Raw genomic sequence first — 6,279 nt, 5'->3', positions numbered from 1 at the left:
ATTTGTTATTAAAATGATAATAATAATGGAATTTCATTGACAATAGATAAATAAATTATGTATAATATTATACTTGTGGGCTGTACGCTATAAATTAAGTACACATATTATAATATCTAACAATAATATGAATAAATCATATTTAAATGATTAATGCATATTTATTAATATTTTACTGTATATTGTTAAATTAGATTATATTTTCGTTACATGTAATAATTATGTAATTTCCTGAAAATATTGAAGTTTAAAGAAAAGCTTATATTAAAACGCTCAACGCAATATTTTGTACTCGACGTGAAATATAATTACGCGCGAATGTAATGGCATTGAAATGAAAGTGAGTATACATTTCTGATATATTTTATTGATGATAGTAATAGGTTATACAGATATACTTCTCAATCTCAATTAACCAAACCGTTTAAAATGCTATATTTTGTAATTTTATTCTTGAATGTTATGTACAGGTTTTTTGCGTTTGGATTTTTTTGTGTTGTGCCATGATGATTATAGATGTACTCATCTTATCATTAATATCAAAATAAAGTTTTTATAAGAAATTAATGAAACTCTTAACATGAATGGTTTAGAGTACGCTTAAAGTGAAAAAACATCACAGTTCGCATGTTATAGTTATATATTCGTGTATTTTTATGATATTGACAGTAGTATCACTGCAGTGATAAACAGTGTCTAAGATACGTTTTTTAGATAAATTTGTATCTTGAATACTGAATCTTTTGAAATGTGTTATTACTTATTAGTATCTAGTACATAGAATCTTATTTTCTGTGTAAAGATACTAGATTCAAATGGCGATTCATTAATTAATTAATTTTTTTTTTTTTTTATTGAAATTAACTATAAAATAATAACTATTTCATAGGTTATAGGTATACATTTTTAGATATCCAATGTATTATATAAATCATTTATTAAATTAAAATAAAAAAATTCATATCATTAAACGCAGAGAACGATGAATGTATATGTGTAGTGTAATATATATATATATATATATTATATATTAATAGCTGATAATATAATTTTTGATATTTTTTTTCAATAATAATAATAAATAATTTTCCCAAATTTGTGTACTGAATATTTGATTTGATTAAAAATAAATTTAAAACTGATTTTAAAATCGATTATATTGGTTAAACATTTTTAATGTACAGTATATTGTTATGGTATTAAGTTAATTATATTTCCGATTAATAGTTAGATCAGTAATATATCACATAATGATTATTTTTTTTAAACATGTAGTACATCTCTCGTATAATCATTAATAGATAAAATGTATCTTTTATCATATACATAGAATTATATAACAATATTTAAACGTAAAAAAAAAAAATATCTAGAAGTAAAAAATTATGTATTTAGAAATGTATTTTGTATTTAGATACCTATTTCATCAAATGTCTTGCTCATTCCTGACTAACAATCTTAAGTAAACGAATATTACATGTTTATGTAATTTATTGTCGTAGGAAATATTATTTTATTAAGTTATAAATATTACGTTTTCTTATGTGTAAAATAATAGCAAGTTCACATTATTGGTACAATCATTATTATATAATATGATACGAGCACCTACACACATATTTTCACAAAATTACATATAAATTTATAATTTTAATGTTTTAACTATTTTTTTTTTTTTATTTCATGTTAATTTGTATTAAACTGTGATAGCTATTTTAACTATTTTGCATGTTTAATTTTATTAAAAAAAATTTAATTTATTCAAAAATAAATTTAAATATAAATGTTTGTATTTCGTTAATTAATTATTTAATTGGATATCAACTATCGAATTTCAAACTAAAGAATTTATATTTATAAATATTTTAAATTTCCACAAACAGAATGGAGTGTAGCGAGGTGATGTCCCTCAAAATTTATTGTCGTACTATAATTTACTCGTTTATAATTTGAATACTTACAAATATCTACATATAGTTATATTGCTTAGTTTATGAGTAATGACTAACTGATATGATATTCGATGTTTGTACTTTGACATAATATTATCGAAATAATGCGTGTGTGTTGCGTTAAAAAAATATCACTTTGTACACGAAATTGGCGTATGTGAATATGTACATCAGGCCAACCACTGCGTAATTATTAGGTACGACGAAATCATTTTTTTTTTCTTAAAACCTGATGGACCACGGAAGAAATAACGCAACAGCAGCGTAATAGTTATACCAATTTCGTTGTGTGTACGTGTAACATGTGGTACGACCAAGTTATGTTGTAGCGATGTGAAAGTTTACGATTTTCAAAATGGTTTTTTATTTCGCAATGATTGCCGTGTAGCTTATAGATTATAGAGAAACGAGACGGTCGTTTAACCTTGGCAAAAGACGCACGACGTGAACAAAAAAGTCATCTTGTTTAAGCCCGAGTACCTGCACTGTAAAGTATACCTATACGTATTATGTATAATATGAATGCGAAAAAGGTCGAACCGCACTCAAGTAAAAACAATGGTTGCACGAAAAACGCGTCGGGGGCGTGGCCAGACGGCGCTACCGTTAAATATATTATATAGCGATCTTATAAAGAGACGATTTGCACGCGAATCGACCAAACAAAGGATGCCCCGTTCTAAATTATGACAATATACAATATTATTATCGTCGCCGTTGTTATAACGGTTGAAAGAATACGACGATACGGTTAAATAGATTGGACCGTCGAATGATTGGTGAACGCTCTAACCATCGTCCAGATATGATGCGTCGATCCTCTGATCTTTTCGCAAAAAGTATTGAAAATCCAATATACGCGACGTTAACTATATTTGACACTTGGACCACATGTATGTTGTATGTACCTATGTTACGGGCAAAGTAGACTATCGGGCAATGTTTTATATTGCCCGGTGTTTTTAGGCAATATCTTAAAAATACTATTTATGCCATGTAAGGTTGTACTTCGACCGGTCTAAGTTACTTTGCCCGAACTAAATCGGGCATTGTAACTTAAGCTATAAACAAAACTTTCCATTTGAATACATTTTTTTTTTTTATAATGTGTTGAACGATTAAGAAAGAGTAGATATAGTGAGGAGGTATTATGTTACAGTCAATTTAGTACGTATTATATTTTTGGAACTATATACGTACTTTAATATTTATATTTAATAAAGTAATTGGTATGATAATATAGAAACAATGTTTGAATGTAGAGTAAAAATTGGATTAAACGATGATTTTACATCATGATTGTACATCTAATTTCAATAATTATTAATAAATTAAAAATTGAAGATGATTTAGAAGTGGCTATAATATCTATGGATACTGGAAATTATTGTAAAGTTGATGAAACATTGGTTGAAGGAAAAATAGATAATAGAATAAATAAAATAACTGTTGTAAGAACAGAGTCAGTTGTAAATTTAATATTTCAAACAAATTGATTTACATTTCCCAACTTAGACTGGACAATTCTATAAAGCCCGGACAAAGTATAATTTTACCTACATTGCCCATCATAATATGTGAACATTGCCCGATAGTCTACTTTACTCGTAACATGTATATGTGATTAATATATTATATTATGTTGTACAAGTGCACGCTATAGGAATAAAAGTGGAATTCCATAAATTTGTCCGGAACCGCTTCTAGAGAGGAGCATGTATAAGTGTAATGTGTACGTATCCTGAAGTGTGTACCCGTAATTATGCACTTTCGGGAAACCGTATAGCTAAGTATTATAAAAGTATTTAGCTAAAGTTTACATGATATCGCGAAGTTTCATTGTTTGATCATTCACTTTTCAATGGACAAACAACAGAATATTCACACATAAATATTGGAGTTTTCTTCTGCCTTTGTTTTTGGTGTAACGGAACAGTATACACTTATGTACTGTATTATAATATATTTATACATAAGTTGATCGCATGAAATATATTATTACCAGCTATCAGTGAACACAACACAATAATTACATAATTAATTGCAAAAAATTCAACACGACTGATTTATTGAGCCATGGTCCGTGAGTTAGTTATTAGTCTAATATTTTTTTGCTGTTTATTCTTCTAAAAACTTGCGATTTTGACTAAAAATATTTTTTCCATTATATTAAATATTATGATATTATAATAGACAGTTATGAATAATGTAAAAATAAGTATAAGTAATTATAAGCTGCGCGTTCGCGTTTGTACCTATAAATGAACTTATTACTTTTTAGACACCTTTATGAGTATTGAAATGTAACATTATATGCCCTAATTAAACTGTGTAAGCCATATTTTGATTAAATTATTGAAATATTTTGTTTAAAAAAAAATTAGTTGAAAAATTACTGTTATGGGTAATATAACTGATATTACAAACTATATACTAATATATAAAATACTTTGAATAAATAATATTGATATTATAATTTTAGATTTAAGCTTCATTTAAAATATGTAGAGATTGATTTATTTTATATACTTACTAGTAGGTTTATACATTGTTTGCGAATAATTATCTTACACAGAATTTGACAGTCGGAAATATATAGAGCATGCATTAGAGATATATTTATAATTTGATTCCATGTGTTTCAAAATATTGACAAATTTAAATTCAATGTTAGTCGAATTTGCCAATATTAAATTTACGTATTGCACATATTGACATATTGTGTATATGAGAAACTTTGACGAATATTATATGAGTAGTTAATTCAGAACTGAAAAACTAGGTCGAACCACTTATTTAGAAAACTCACAGAACTTTAAAAAATGTTGCTTGCATATAGTTAAAAAGTTTAATGTGTATATAATAATTGGTACGGCAATAAATTTAAAAAAAATAAATGTTTTGTTCAATGAAATGTATAATAGCTAAGGCATTTTTTCCAGATGTTATTTATTTTTAGAAAAATCAAAAACTTAGGAGAAAAAAATTAAAGCAACTCTTATAATGTTGTTTTTCTAATAAATATTATATACTTTATTATAATTTATATTTATTGTTTTAAAATTGTTTTCACATTAAAAATATTGGTTTGTTTAATTTCTATGCCAAAAATAAAATTGAAACAAAACTTCAAAATATGATAACTCGTTGCTAAAATCATAAGCGAGGATTTAATGTCAATATACATGTTATTTATCGCATAATTAGACTCTTCGTATGAATATATAAAGCTATTGTATATTTATAAGTTATGTATTGTAAAGCTTGAGTATACTAATTGTATTAGACAGAATTAGAATTACAGATGATGGATTCGTTATGCTTCAATCATCCTAGGCAAAAGAGGCAGTATTTTATATTTGTGGATAACTAATTTAGATTTTCGATAAAAAAAAAAATATATACATTCTGGACAAACTCATCATCATAAACCATGTTTGTTGATATTTTTATTTTTAAATGTTCGATGATCATCAGTTATTTCTGCAATATTATATTATAATATCATACATTATTCTAATGGAACTACAATAAAATTATTGTTGGATATTGTAATAATACGTATAATGTTTATGGAATTATCGGTATGAATCACTAATAGTTGCTATATACTATAATAGTGTAGTTTATTTATATTTCTCATATTTTAATACAAAACGCCTTACTTTACTCGAGATAACCATTACATATTTTATTGTAGAGTGTCCTGATAATTTAATGCAATCATAATGTAACGTTAACTATAGAGTATACTTACATTTGTTTGTTGTTATATTATAAGTTAGAATAGCAATAAAAGTTTTCGAAACTGTAAATTGTACGAGTTATTATCACGAATTTGTTTCGGACGTATGACGAATAGGTAGATTACTGTAGGTACCTATAGAATATTTAGGACACTCACTTATTTTCTATTGTATATGACATGTATATTATACAAATGGGTTTTTAATAAACACATAGATAACACCACGGTGTGTTAAGAATCTTTTAGTTATATACACATTATTTAGACTTATTCAATACCCATGCATGTTGCATGAGTATATCTATGATGTTATAAATATAATTATGGTAACTTACAACGTCTATAAAATAGAAACACGAAACTAAATAATAATATAAATAAGCTAGAAAGTCACGAAAGTCTTATTCTAAAAAGAAATATGGCAAAACGTTATAATAATGTTATTTTGTTATAAACTATTGGTTTTGATGTCCCCATTTTAAAAAAAAAATAATTTTCGGTCGGATGCACCACCGAAGTTATCCATAATATTTTTTTCATGTTTAATTAATGATGTACTCATATCTCCGAGTAAAATAT

This window comes from Melanaphis sacchari, unplaced genomic scaffold, assembly GCF_002803265.2.
Source record: "Melanaphis sacchari strain LSU unplaced genomic scaffold, SCAv2.0 Contig72_pilon_pilon, whole genome shotgun sequence".
Taxonomy (NCBI): domain Eukaryota; kingdom Metazoa; phylum Arthropoda; class Insecta; order Hemiptera; family Aphididae; genus Melanaphis; species Melanaphis sacchari.
The sequence above is the reverse complement of the archived record's forward strand: the minus strand, read 5'-3'. Positions refer to the sequence as shown.